Source organism: Protopterus annectens, chromosome 14.part0, assembly GCF_019279795.1.
Source record: "Protopterus annectens isolate FY-2018-M chromosome 14.part0, PAN1.0, whole genome shotgun sequence".
In the NCBI taxonomy this organism is placed as follows: domain Eukaryota; kingdom Metazoa; phylum Chordata; order Ceratodontiformes; family Protopteridae; genus Protopterus; species Protopterus annectens.
In genome coordinates this window covers 749,174,183-749,189,372 of record NC_056748.1, presented here as the reverse complement: position 1 = coordinate 749,189,372, position 15,190 = coordinate 749,174,183, and positions in this window count along the sequence as shown.

The following is a 15,190-nucleotide window of genomic DNA, read 5'->3' as shown; positions in this document are numbered from 1 at the left end:
CTTTGGCTAATATGATTCAGACATTACATATATTAAGATGCATCTATTTTCTGTCATGTGAATACTATTAACAGCTTCCAAAAAAAATCTTGAATTGTTTGTATATGAGCATTTACTTAAACTCATTATTGTCAATAGAGTAAAATATTGTATTCATAAAATTATTATAAATCATATTGCATAGTTATGCAAATTCTCAGAAACACTTGCATTATTAAAAAAAAAAGCCATCACACACATACACACAGACACACACACACATACATACACACACACATACACATACACACACACACACACACACACACACACACACACACACACACACACACACACACACACACACACATATATATATATCTGATCTCACTGAGTTATGTCCTTGTTGAGTACTATCCTACTTGCTGTCCCTAGAATAAATCTGTCTGCTTTATAGAAAATAATGCACAGCAAACACATTTTAGTAACCAGATTTTACAATCATGCTAACCTACTGCTTTAAAATATATCACATGACATTTCTTCCAGAATAGAATTATAAAATTGTTTATGTTTGTCAATCAGATGAATTAAATGAATTATAATAAAGTATATGTTTGGAACAGAAGTTTTTAACACAGATTATTATGCTGCTGTTAAGTAGATTTTCAAAAACATTTAAACAAATGTTTCATTTTCTATGCCTTCTAAAATAAGACATTTACTTACTACAAGAAACTACATCATTTAAACTCATTATAACTGACATTTTATGAATAGAGTATTTTCCTGAATCTGTGGTGTGTCAGTATGATAACTAGGTCAGAGGTTATACTAACTGCTTTCAGTTTCTCTGTGAGAATTCTGTGAGTTGAAGCTTTTGAAGTAGTTCATGGACACTGTGCATGAGACAGCCCACATCCCAGATTGTCTCCCTTAACATTTTGGGAAACTTATTAAAACTTGTGGCAAACATTCATTTTGTCAATAGAGTAAAATATTGTATTCATAGAAATTATTATAAATCATATTGGATAGTTATGCAGATTCTCAGAAACACTTGCATTATTATATAAAAAAAGCCATCACACTTACACACACACATACACATACATACATACACACACACACACACACACACACACACACACACACACACACACACACACACACACACACATATATATATATATATATCTGATCTCACTGAGTTGTGTCTTTGTTGAGCACTATCCTACTTGCTGTCCCTAGAATAAATCTGTCTGCTTTATACAAAATAATGCACAGCAAACACATTTTAGTAACCAGATTTTACAATCATGCTAACCTACTGCTTTAAAATATATCACATGACATTTCTTCCAGAATAGAGTTATAAGATTATTTATGCTTGTCAATCAGATGAATTAAATGAGTTATAGTAAAGTATATGTTTGGAACACAAATTTTTAACACAGATTATTATGCTGCTGTTAAGTAGATTTTCAAAACATTTAAATAAATGTTTCATTTTCTATGCCTTCTAAAATAAGACATTTACTTACTACAAGAAACTACATCATTTAGACTCATTATAACTGGCATATTTTATGAATAGAGTATTTTCCTGAATCTGTGGTGTGTCAGTGTGATAACTATGTCAAAGGTTATACTAACTGCTTTCAGTTTCTCTGTGAGAATTCTGTGAGTTGAAGCTTTTGAAGTAGTTCATGGACACTGTGCATGAGACAGCCCACATCTCAGATTGTCTCTCTTAACATTTTGGCGGAAACTTATTAAAACTAGTGACAAACATTCATTTAGTAGTGTAAATGCATGTAAACATGACAAAACCTTCACAATGTATTCCACAGACCATTACAGCCTCTTACTTCTTTTCAGAAAGAGAAACAAATTGAATCACAGCTTGCCATTAAATCTTCAGATATTTTGACTGGTTATGAAACAAAACATTATAACTGACATATTTTATGAATAGAGTATTTTCCTGAATCTGTGGTGTGTCAGTGTGATAACTATGTCAAAGGTTATACTAACTGCTTTCAGTTTCTCTGTGAGAATTCTGTGAGCTGAAGCTTCTGAAGTAACTCATGAACACTGTGCATGAGACAGCCCACATCTCAGATTGTCTCTCTTAACATTTTGGCGGGAAACTTATTAAAAACTAGTGACAAACATTCATTTAGCAGTGTAAATGCATCTAAACATGACAAAACTTTCACAATGTATTCCACAGATCATTACAGCCTCTATGTAAGTGAAATTAAGCCCAAAATTACCAATAAGCAATAAAACTCAACATTCTTTTCCCAACTCAATTTTCATACAAATCCTATTATTCTCTGTGCCCACACAATCAAAAGCATTTCTATATATTAATAAAGAAAAGAAAAAGAGAGTAGAAAATAAAAGGGAGTGAGGCAGAAATAAAAAATGTAAGAGAAAGCTGTAAGAAGTATATACAATGGAATGTTACTTACTGTTTATATTAATAGAGTTAAAAATAAAACATATTATTTACTCTTATTTAGTTCTGATTATTATTAGTTAAAGCATAACAGATTATTTACAAACAGGCATAAGCAGTATAATCAAGAAAGTATAATTAGAAATAGCATTTGAAGAACTTATAAAAACTTTTACAAGGAATAAATATGTTATTATTCTATTAATGATATTTTCATTACTGTTCTCTCCCTGCCCTCCTCCACCCTTTACCCACTACATAATCTAAATAGAATGTCATTGTTTAAACAAAGAAAATAATAAAAGGAGAAGGAAAAAAAGGTAAAGATAAAAATGTATCAAATTACTAACCTTACTTCTTTTCAGAAAGAGAAACAAATTGAATCACAGCTTGCCATTAAATCTTCAGGTATTTTGACTGGTTATGAAACAAAACATTTCTTTGCACATAGAGAATAACTTTGATTAAATCTTTTCCAAAATATTTGTGGCTTTCTGGAAATGCAGGAACTATATTCAAAAAGATTAATACTGAACTAAAATGATGAGAGAGAAAAAAACATATAACAAATCATTTGTTTTTTAGTCTCTTCTTCTTCTCTGAAGTCTTCCATGAAGCTTCAGTTGCCAATCTCTTTAATGAAGAACTAGCCCATTCCATTTCTTCTATTTTATCCAAAATCCTTTTTCTTTGACAAACAGTAAAGCAGAGTCTAAATCATCGAAAACCTTAGGACCATCAGGAAGGAAGATTTTAAGCTTGGCAGGAAACAGAAGGTATGTTTTAAACTGTGCCTTTTTAAGCTCCCTTATTAGTGGCAGAAAAACTTTTCTTTTAGCTATTACCATGGAAGAATAGTCATTGTCAAAACGCACAGTTGTCTCATTAATCTTAACAGGAGCTTTAGCCCAAGCAGATTTAAGAACCATCTCTTTATCAAAAGATGATAGAAATCTAACTATAACTGATCTAGGATATTTTTGTTAGAGTTAGTATTAGCTATAGATCTATGTGCTCTTCGATACCAAAAGAGAATGCTTCTGGTAAGTTTAAAGTTTTAGGGAGCCAAGTTGTTAAAAAGAAGTAATATTGTTACCTTCAATATTTTCTGGCAGTCCAAAAATCCTAATGTTATTGCGCCTAGATCTATTTTCCAGGTCATCCAGCTTTGTTTGTAAATGTGTATTTTGTTTCAGCAGAAACTCAATGTTGATTTCCTCTTCTTGGATTCTATTTTCCATGTCATTCACAGCTTCTTCTATGCCTGTCATCTGGTTCTTCTGTTGTTGCAGGTCTGTATGTAACAGGTCTATTTGTTTTGTAGTTTTTCTATGAAGGTGTCTATTTTAGTATCCATTTTATCAATTTTATCAGTAAGTTGCTGGATTATAATTATCAGAGACTGAAGTTCTTTCTTGATGCTGGAGTCTTGAGAATTTGTCTTACTGGAACTCATTTCAGACTGATAAACTGACAGGAAAATTTCCACAGTGATTTCTGACAGGAATATTGTTAAGATTTCCTTTCTTTTTTAGATATAGTTCAAGAACTATATAAAACAAACGTATTTAGAAAGAAAATTACTTCAAAAATTAATTTTTAAGTAATTAATTCCTGTCAGTGTAATGAAATTGGTGGAGCTGAAGAAATCTGCTGCTATCCTGTGTTCATCCTTGGCCACGCCCCCTTGGTATTCATGTCTTGAAGACATAATAGTACGGTTATGATCAGAAATCCAATCATAACCATCTATGTTATGCACCTCTCTAATGTCAGAGAAATGCTTATCAAGCTTGCCTTTTTTCCCAGTTTCAGAGCATAATCAGCATGTTCTGTGTACTTCAACTTATATTATTCATAGCTTTAAGCTGTTACGCTCTAATCTTGTGCTAAAGCACATCTAGGAAACATCACAGAAAAGCAGCAAAAAGTCAGGCGCACGTGTTTAGTAGCTTTTAAAGCCAGCTTTCAAAGCCATAAAACACATTACTCTTCTACAATGTTTTTTCGGTAACTAGTAAGACATCAAAGCAGATAAGGATCCCTCTACTACAAGGATGTAAGATCGGACTCTCCAATAATAATTAAGTAGTTACATGTTATTGACATGTATATCACAATTAACCTCTCAAGTTTCACTCTCAAGAAGACTTTCTTAACATCCACGTCTCAAAGACATAATAACATGGTTATGATCAGAGACTTGATCATAATCCTCTATATGGCTATTCTTAAAAGTATGTGATTCAAAGAAATGTTTATCCATATTAGCTATATCAGCCATATCACATTTTATTGCCACTGTCACTTGCACTGCATTTCAATGACAGTCTATAATTCAGATGGGTGTTAAGTCTGCATTATTTACATTTAATTAATAGTTATTCAGATGTATATCTATATTTCTTACTTTCTTTCTTTTTCCCCTTGATTTACTTATTTATTTATTGCAATTCATTAATTGGTTGTGTAAACTGGTCTACTGACATTTTTCAAATACTCTCCAGGTACTTATGGCAGTACAGTGCCATATATGATATTAATATTTTCAGTGGAGGTTTAGTATGTGACAGCTAGACTGGGTATGACCAGGGCAGTAGCAACAAAGAACTTGGCCCCCTCCGAACATATGTCCGGGGACCCTTTACTCAATCCCTCTGAAATTAACATTTTATTGGCCACACTGTCCACACACATCAACAAATGCCTTAAGACCAAGCTAAAAATAATCCTAAACTACTAGAGCTTAGTGCTTATGCAAGACCAAGCTAAAAATAATCCTAAACTACTAGAGTTTAGTGCTTACTATAGTGTAAATATAATAATAAATCCAGTTCTTCAGTTGCGTAAATATGCACATCAAAAGACTGCTTTCACCCAGTGAACTCACGTATGCTGTATTCATCATTAATGAAATACATGAAATGTAATTCTAAAAGTTGCATTGCAGTGCAGTTGGACCATGACTGTTCAGTTAGCATAATGCACACAAAATTGCATAAAAATTATTAACAAGACATGTCTAGAACAGAACAGGGTGACAAATGTCTTCTTAGCATGCTAACATATATACAGGGTTTATATTCTGTATACATAGGCCTACAGTGTACATGTATTCCATAAACCGTTAGTGTATTTACACAAAGCGCTTCTTTCAAGCCTCGTTTTCCAGAAATTGGTTAATCAGTGCATCATAGTCCAGAGATCTGGCAATTCTTGTTTTTGATTGAGATAACTGCAAGTGCAGAAAGCTTGTCACATGTCATGATTGAGCACAAGATATTCTTGATCAGTTTCATCATGCTGAAGCTCCTTACAGCACTGGTGACAGTAACTGGTGTGGTCAGAAGAATTCTGATGCAAATGTAAAGATTTGGATATACCTCCTGAAGGCTGTTCTTGTATACGTACGTTAAAAAATTGCTTGCTGTGACAAGTCCTCTATCTTTCTCGATGACATAAATAAAACGATTCAATTCCATTATGAGTTCATTGGCATCAATGTCTCCCATTTTTCTTTTAAAATTTTTTCAGTGATTCTCCAGTTCATTTTCTCTGTGATACTGCTTCAGGCTGTTAGTGTTTTGCAGAAATCCAAACAGCTTATACCACTCCACGAGTTAGTCAAATTGCGACGAAACAGAAGATATGGCCTGATCAGTGAGAACATGAAAGAACTGCGATTTAAATTTTCTTCAGCAGAAAGCCGACTCGAATCGTCAGCACATTCATAATTAAACATTCTCTTCTTACGTGGCACTCTGGTTTCTGGAAACACCTGTTCAATATCCATATGCTCTGCTATTTCACATGCATTCATGACTACAGAGTCATATCCTGTATTTCGATAGTCTTGCAAAAACTTTATTGTAGCACAGACTTCTGCCTGCAGGACAACAGTTGAAACATCTGGCAACTGAATTAATTTGCTGATTTTATTGACGTGAAACAGTATATCGCACCACGTGCACAAAGTCAGAACAAAAGGCCACGTAGTAACATGGTCTAAAAGCGCACTGGCTTCTGTTGCTGTATTGCTATCTTTCTTTTCAAGCGCATGTTCTCACAAAGATGACAAAGCATTGCACAATTCTTCAAGGTGATAATGCAATGACTTTACAGCATCAATTCTCTCCTCTCAACAAATGTCCGATAACCCTTTAGCAGATATTGGCATATGTTCTTGAAGTATATCCCAACATGAAGGTGACGAAAAGACAACGTATATTCTGTTAATCAGACTGAAAAAGGCAATGGCTTATTTTGATGACTCTGCTGCATCTGAGAGTCCAAGATTCCAAGTGTGAACTCCACATAGTACATACAATGCACAGTCATTTATTTCTAGCATGCGGGCTTGAACTTCTTTATTCTTTCCTCTCATATTGGTTGTCTGCCTTTTCAAGAAACACTTCCAATAAGCCCTTGCCAGTTGTATCATGAACATTAAGAAAACCAACAAATGCTTCATGAATATTGACACCATCACCGTTGCATTCAACAAAGCGTAACACCACTGACATCTGTTCTTCATGTGACACGTTGTCCAAAACAACTGAGTAATATTTTGCTTTGTTAAGCTGCGCTATGTTGGCCTCTTGAATGTTACAGGCAACAAGTTGAATCAGCTCATTTTGGATCTGTGGACTGAGGTACTGAACATATGTCTCTGCCTTCTTAATCCTCTGTAAAAGTTTGCTGAGGACAGTATCATACTTTGCAAGCAATTCAAACAGTCCCAAAAAGTTGCCATTTGAACAGTTGCCAAGCTTTTCATTACTTCCTCGAAATGTCAAGCTTCTTTCTGATAAGAAAATAACGACATCAATCAGGCATTTGACAGTATCTCTCCAAAAATCTCTTTCTTTCATAAATGACTGCAATTTGACTTGGTCAACAGATGTACGGTTTACTATGCCTGACCGAAGGTCAAACCATTTCACCATAGTCTTGATTACCTTTGCCTGTTTCATCCTTCTGAAGTCTTTTTGACAGTGCTTTCCAAGCAGATGTTCCACTACATAGCAGTATGCTGCCAGTGCCAAATAATTTACAACAAAAACAAAAAATGGCATCTTTCTGGACTGAGTACATTAACCATGAACATCTTATTGTCTCACCATTTGCCATGGGTCGATAGAAATGAGTACTTGTGAACCTCCATCCTTCCTCGTTAAATGGAAATCCGTAACTTTCATTCTGCTGCAGTGGGCCACATTCAACAATGTCACATACTTGTCTGTCCAATATTATAGACGGCCAATCTGGAACAGTCAGGAGGAGAAGGGAAACACTTGCACCACACTACCAGTCTCACATAGACCAGTCATATCTGCACCAGCAAACAACACACATAAATACACAAAAACATATTCGGAGGCTCTAAATAAAAATCTGCCAAAGCAGCAGAGATCTCCAAAGCAGACATCCAAGCAACCTCCACCCCCGCCCAACAACAACCACGTAACACATACTTCACAAAGTCAGTGTGCCACGCAATCACAGCCCCTAAGGCTAAATAACACACCCAATACACTAGTAATAGGTGACTCTATTGTCAGGCACACTGACGTCCCACTCACTAGACTGAACAAGAAGAAGATTACTGTAAGCTGCCTGTCGGGTGCCAGGATCCGCCACATAGCACAAGCACTCAGGTCACTCCAAAACAAGTACAAATATGACTCTGTCATTGTCTATGTTGGTGTGAACAACCTGAGACATACCTCCCTGGACTACATGAAAGGAGACATAGAGGAGCTCTCTGATCATGTAGCCCAGGCCAGTATGACCCTGACCCTGAGTAGCATCTTGCCCTCACCAAGAATGATGCCACAGTATAAAGATAAAATGATCAATTTTAACAGTTGGCTAAGCTATTGGTGTTGTTCAAAGGGGATCGAGTGTCTGTCAGCCTGGGATGACATGCTCGACAAGCCACGCTGCTTTTCCAGAGACGGCTTGCACCTGTCGCCCTTAGGCTTTCGAATACTGGTCAAGGCTCTTGTCATCCCCATAGTACCTCTTGTAGGCAAGGCTCAAAAGACAAACCCACCTCCATAAACAACACAAGAAACCAAAAACTGAGGGTAATGCTACTCAATGCCAGAAGTCTAAACCTCAAAATGCATGCACTCTAGGCACTCCTCAGCATGGAGTAAATCGATATCTGTGCAGTAACAGAAACCTGGTTCAAGGCTCCAGAAAGCACCCCAGCTACTATCAGGCTATAACTCATACCATATGTTTCACACAGAACTTGTAAAAGTTTTTAATAGATGTGGTTTGGACATAGTGAGGTGTATAATTGAAGAAAATGATAGAAATTTAGAGAACATCAATGAACAAATCAAAAAGTTAGACACAGTTATTAGGGATGACCTGATTTTTGAGATTAAAGAAAAAAGGCAAGAATATTTTCAGGTTAAAGGTGAAGTGGACCTAAAATGTAAGACACTAGTAGAGAGAAAGATGGAAAAGTTAAAAAGGGACATGCTAGAATATGAAAATCAAACATGTTACCCAAAACCAGTTAGCAACAATATACCCTCATACCAAAGGTATAACAGAAAAGGAGGTGAGGGAATTTCAAAGGCATGGACAAAAACCAGAGAAGCTTATGAACACAGGCAATTTTTAGACTGTGAATACAACGAAGAATTTCCACCTTTAGAAAGGCAACAGTTTAGTCCCAATAGAGAAAACCATGGAAATTTTCACAGGCAAGGGGGGATAAGGGAGAGGGGGAGATACATGTAAAAAACCCCCCACCCGGAAATAAAAAAGGAGACAATATCATCAAGACAAACAACACGTACACATTGGAAGGGTTCAGTATATACAACTTTAGTAACATAGAACTCAAAAAAGAGCATTTTTCACTGTTGGAAAAGGGGTTCAAATTCATTCCCATGACCAAAGGGAATAGAGCACAAACCACCCTGGACATAAAACTATTCTTAAGAAAGATGAACCTTGAATTGCTATTTAAGAAAGAAGAATATGACTTTGAAATAGAAAAATTAAATGTTACAAAAGAACAAAGAATATTAAAAAGGAAATCCACATACAATCCACCAATACATGCACAACTTAGAAACTTTGAACAAGTTATGGAAAAGGGAATTAAAAAATGTGACAAAAAAGTGAGATACAAAAACAACTTAGATATAAAAGAAAAAGAGATCCTAGAGGAACTTAGACACAACGAAAGAATTAGGGTCATGAAACCTGACAAAGGTGGGGGAGTGGTAATAATGGAAGTTATCGACTATGAAAGTAAAATGAATGAAATCCTAACTGACCCAGCCAAATACAGGATAGTCTCTAGAAACGAAATAAACTTAGCCTATCAAAAGATAGACATAATGTTGAATGACATGGCTATGGAATCAGTTTTCGATGAGAAGATACATCTTTTCTTGAAAGTCAATAAACCAAAAGTACCTGTTATTTTCGGCATCCCGAAAATACACAAGAATACCACTGACCCCCCCTTTAGACCCATAGTGTCAGCTGAAGGATCCAAAACTACACCTTTGGCCATATTCGTTGATACAAAAACAAAACACATATGGATTAATAAAAAGACTATACTGAGAGACTCATGGGATCTATTAAGACAATTAGACCTAGAGTTATCATATAAGGACACAGTGTTTGTAACAATTGATGTGGTGGATTTATTTGGATCGATACCATATGGAAAGGGTATGGAGAGATTCGAAGACGAAGTATTCAAGGATGACAAAATGACACATGAGGACAAGATAGCATGTGTTGGTTTAATGGACATTATTCTAAGGAACAACTTCTTAGTTCATCAAGGAGAATTTTACCAACAAATCCAGGGAGTAGCAATGGGGGCAGCCTGTGCCCCCACATTTGCCAATTTGGTCCTTGCGAACTGGGAGGAGGAGTTTGTTTTTACATCAGAATATTTCCAATATTGTATGTTGTACAGAAGATTTCTTGATGACATTATAATCCTGTGGAAAGGGGACAACACCAAGCTTGAAGAATTCTTATCATATATAGGAGGGACAACTGATTTTCTAAAATTTACACACACTATGTCCAATAACAACATTGCCTACTTAGATATAGAAATTACCAAAAAGATGAACACAATAGAATCAAAAGTGTATAGAAAAGACACTTATGTTAACTCTTTTCTTCACTATCAAAGTGGACACCCCAAACACTGTAAAAGAAACCTGGTGAAGGGGCAATTCGTCCGAGGTTCCAGAATGACCAGCACTGACCATGAATTTGAAATAGAATGCGACAAATTGGAACGTATGTTCCTTGAAAGAGGATATCCCAAAGAATTTATTAGGGAATACAGGACTGAAGTGTCCGAAGCTAGAAATGAAAGGTTCAAACCCATATTGGGGCTTAAGGAAGAAACACAAAATTCCTACACAAACAATTTAAAAAAGAAAGATAACTATCAACAATCACTCATACTTGAGTACAACGCATTAAATAGCAAGGTAAAAGAAATATTTCAACATGAATGGGAAAAATTCAAAGCCTTTACAGACCTAGAAGGACTACTTGATTCGAATCCTAAGATAGTGTTTAAAAACTCACACAACATAAAAAACATATTAGAAAGAGGGAATTCAGGACATAATGTTACAAGGGGAAACTATATAAAAACAGGCACATACAAATGTGGGAGATGCAGACAATGTGAGTACATATCCAACTTAGATAAAATTTATTTGGAAAGTAGAAAGATATGGTTACACAGTAAAGGATACTTTAACTGTGAGTCAAGGGGACTGGTCTACTTAGCCATTTGCAAGGGATGCACTTCTTATTATGTGGGGAAGACAGAGCGTACCCTGAAGAAAAGGATATATGAACATGTTTATGAAATTGGTAAATGTAAAGAATCAAACGCACTATATAAACACTCACTTGTCTGCAGGAAATATAACTACTGTTTTTTTGTATTGGACCAAATAAAAATTGACATAAGAGGGGGTCCCTGGGAAGAAAGTATAGGCTACAAGGAGTTATGGTGGCAATTGGTATTAGAAGCCAATAGACCCCCAGGGTTAAATGAAAACATATCTATTTTACCATTTTTAAAGTTAAAAGCTGCTAAAATATAATTTTGTGTGCAATAATAAAGATGGTCAGGAGATGGCAGTGTTCATTGTCAGTTTCCAAGAAGCAAAACCAACAGTGAATAATTCTTTGGAATAGAAATAAATACATTTTTTTAAACGTATTAACTTTTATAACGTTGTTTTTAAATAATGATCTGTTTTTAAAATAAACTTATACAATTCTTATTATACACAATATGATTATAACTGTTATATATAAACATTGGGAAATGTTAAATTAAAGTGGGACTTTTTAATTGGAAAAGAAATGTGATTGGTTACAAACAGTATGAATTCAGTATAAAGCTTTGATTTGTAATTATGTACTTGATCTGATGAAGTCTGTTGGACGAAAACGCAATACTTAATAAAGCGTTCATTTTGTTTTATAACTGAGACTGGAATTTGTATTCTCCACACTCCTGCTTTTCTTTTCTTTTTTATTTGTATAACTCATACCATACCTTTCTGCCCCAGAACCCGGACCGAAATACAAAAGGAGGGGGTGTATCCTTTTTCATCAAGGATACCCACAACTCCAGGCTAGTGGCACAGCACGAGGCCTCGGAGACCATCCATGTGCAACTAACAGTGGGCAAAGCTGCTTTTCAGATTGTAGCTTGCTACAGATAACCCACCTTGTCTCAGGACCCCACTCAACACTCCTGAGAACATTGGAAAATATGAAGGTCCTACCAAACACCATGATATTGGGTGATTTCAACTACCCAAACATTGACTGGGAAAACTACTCAAGTACAAACTCCTTTGCCCAATGCTTCCTATAGTTTATAAACTCTAACACCCTGGAACAACTGGTCACCACTCCCATAAGAGGTGACAACATATTGGACCTGATCATCACCAACATGGGATATCAATGTTCCACACCAGAGGTAAACCCCTCACTGGTAAGATCAGACCATAAACTAATCACAATGGACATCCACATCCCGACCCCACCCCCAGTCAAGGAAACCACTGTGAAAAACTTTTCAAAAGCAAACTTCACACTTCTCAAGACTGAGGTGGAAAGTTTCAAAACCCCCTTGCTAAATGATAATGCTGCCCAAACCGCAGAATCCTTTACAAATGCATTCTATGAGCACCTACAGGAATGCATGGATTGAGCCATCTCAAGTAAAACCAAGACTCACTCCTCCAAAAAGAGGAAACCAGTCTGGTGGTCACCAGCCATAAATAAGGTATACAACAGAAGGAGGAAATTATTACATGATAGAGCAAAATCCCAAAAAGGGAAGGCATCCCTGATCAGTATTAGAAAGAAACTATGATCCCTCATAAAATCATCCAAGGCCAGCTTCGAAAGAAAAAGTGCCAAAGACTCTAAAGATAATCACAAAGCCTTCTTTAGCTATGTCAGTGGCAACTCTCAGATCTGCTCTGAGCTAGTGCAAAATGGCAAAAAATACACTGAACCAACTGACATTGCCAACATCCTGGCTGACAGGTTCAGTGCAAACTTTACCCCCCCACCCCCAAAAGGGCCCATGTCCATCCCAAAAAAATGTAGAGCCCCAGACATCACAGACACACAGGTGAAAACGGCCCTCTCCGAAGCCAAAAACACAGCATCAATGGGACCGGATGGTATCCCAGGCTGCGCCTTACACAAGCTCCAAAATTAACTAAACCCTCACCTAAATTCACTGTTCAGACTCAGACTTACCACAGGCTATGTACCCAAAGAATGGCTTACAGCAACAGTTATCCCACTCCACAAAGGTGGTGCCACAAAGGATCCTGGGAACTATCGCCCTATAAGTCTGACTAGCCTGGTCTGCAAAGCTATGGAGTGCATCATTATGGAACTCATTAACAGAGACATTGGAAACCTCCAGACACTGGACCCTACCCAATTCGGCTTTGTTAAAGGCAGATCTTGCCTCCTAAACCTAGTTGAATTCTTTGAAACAGTTATCAAGGCCATAGATGAAGGAAAGGCAGTCCACACAGCCTACCTGGACCTCAGAAAGGCCTTTGACACCATTCCCCACTCTGGCATTATAGATAAGCTTACCAGCTTGAACATTAACCCCTATGTTACAAGATGGGTTGCCAACTGGCTCATGGATAGAACTCACATGGTCAGAGTTGCGGGTGCCATGTCCAACTCTAAGCCGGTAACAAGTGGCATCCCACAGGGCTCAGTTCTGGGACCCCTCCTGTTCAGTATATACTTCTTTGAGATACAGGCAAGCATGGGAGGACTATGGCTGACCAAGTTCGCAGATGATTGCAAACTGGGGACCATAATTGACTCTCTGGCTGACACAGACATCCTCCAGAAGGGTCTCACGGAGACTAATACCTGGTGTCAGAACCATGGCCTCAAGCTAAATGCCAAAAAGTGCATAGTCATCCCCTTTGGAAAAACAAAGTGCCCACAAACTACCACGTAGGTGGTAATCCACTAAGTACGGAAGATGTAATTAGGGATCTGGGGACCCAAGTAGATAGCAACCTCTCCTTTGATAATCACATTGCCAAAGTGGTTAGAAAATCCATCTATGTAGCCCATCTAATCACAAAAGGGTTCACATCTAGATCAAGAGAGATCATTGTGCCCCTCTACTCATCAGGCCCATAATAGAGTACAATGCCCCATTTGGGATGTACCTTACTCGACACCTGCAACTGGAAAGATCACAGAAGTACCTCACCAAGAGGATCGTGGGCCTCAAACAGATGCCCTATGCAGCTCGACTAAAGAAACTCCAGCTCTACTCGGTTGCTTGCCACCTATTCAGAGGTGATCTCTGCCTGACGTACAAGGCCATGTCTAACCCAGAATTAATGGACATGCTCCACCTCAAGAAAACCAGATCTCTTAGAGCCACATGCTCCAGGGATTTAAACCTCAGCACAACAATAAATAGGACATGCTGGAGGGATACATTCCTGTCCCAGAGACTTCCCTCGCTCTGGAATAGAATCCCAATCTATGTTAGGCAAAGCCCCTCACTGACTCTCTTCAAGAGAAATCTTGACGAGTGGATGGGAAATCGTAAATTTACCCCTGGAATCACTTCAATGGCCCTGCTGGACAGAGGCTCAGGAAACTGATCTAAAAGGGAGGCGAAAGCCAACACATTCTGGCTAGGCTTATAAATGCCCTTGGGCAGATAGCCTAGTACCTACCTATGAACCTATGAATCTCCGGGATCATCTGTCAGTGGTTCAAATTCATATATTTCTTTCCCAGCAGCATCTGGAATATCTGTCACAGTTTGGTAGTAGAACAACTGTCTTCACCTTTGACCTCACTTGAAGCACTTCTGGATACTTCTTCTTCTGGATATGACTCGTTACTGCTAGTGCTGTCTGTTTCATGTGCTTGTAGCTGTATGTTGGATTTCAGCATAAAATACGTTGACAACTTTGGAATTTTCTCAAGTTGCTTCTCGGCATCTTTTGCTGCCTTTCATTTACTAGCTCCGCTCTTATACGTTCTGTTAGACAACATCACAAAGGACACCTTTTCATTGGAAACACTAAAAAATTAAACAACTACATTAATAACATTTATTTATCTGCCGACCACCATTATGAACACAAATACACATTCTTTGAATAGGTCCAACAGTAACAGATACATACA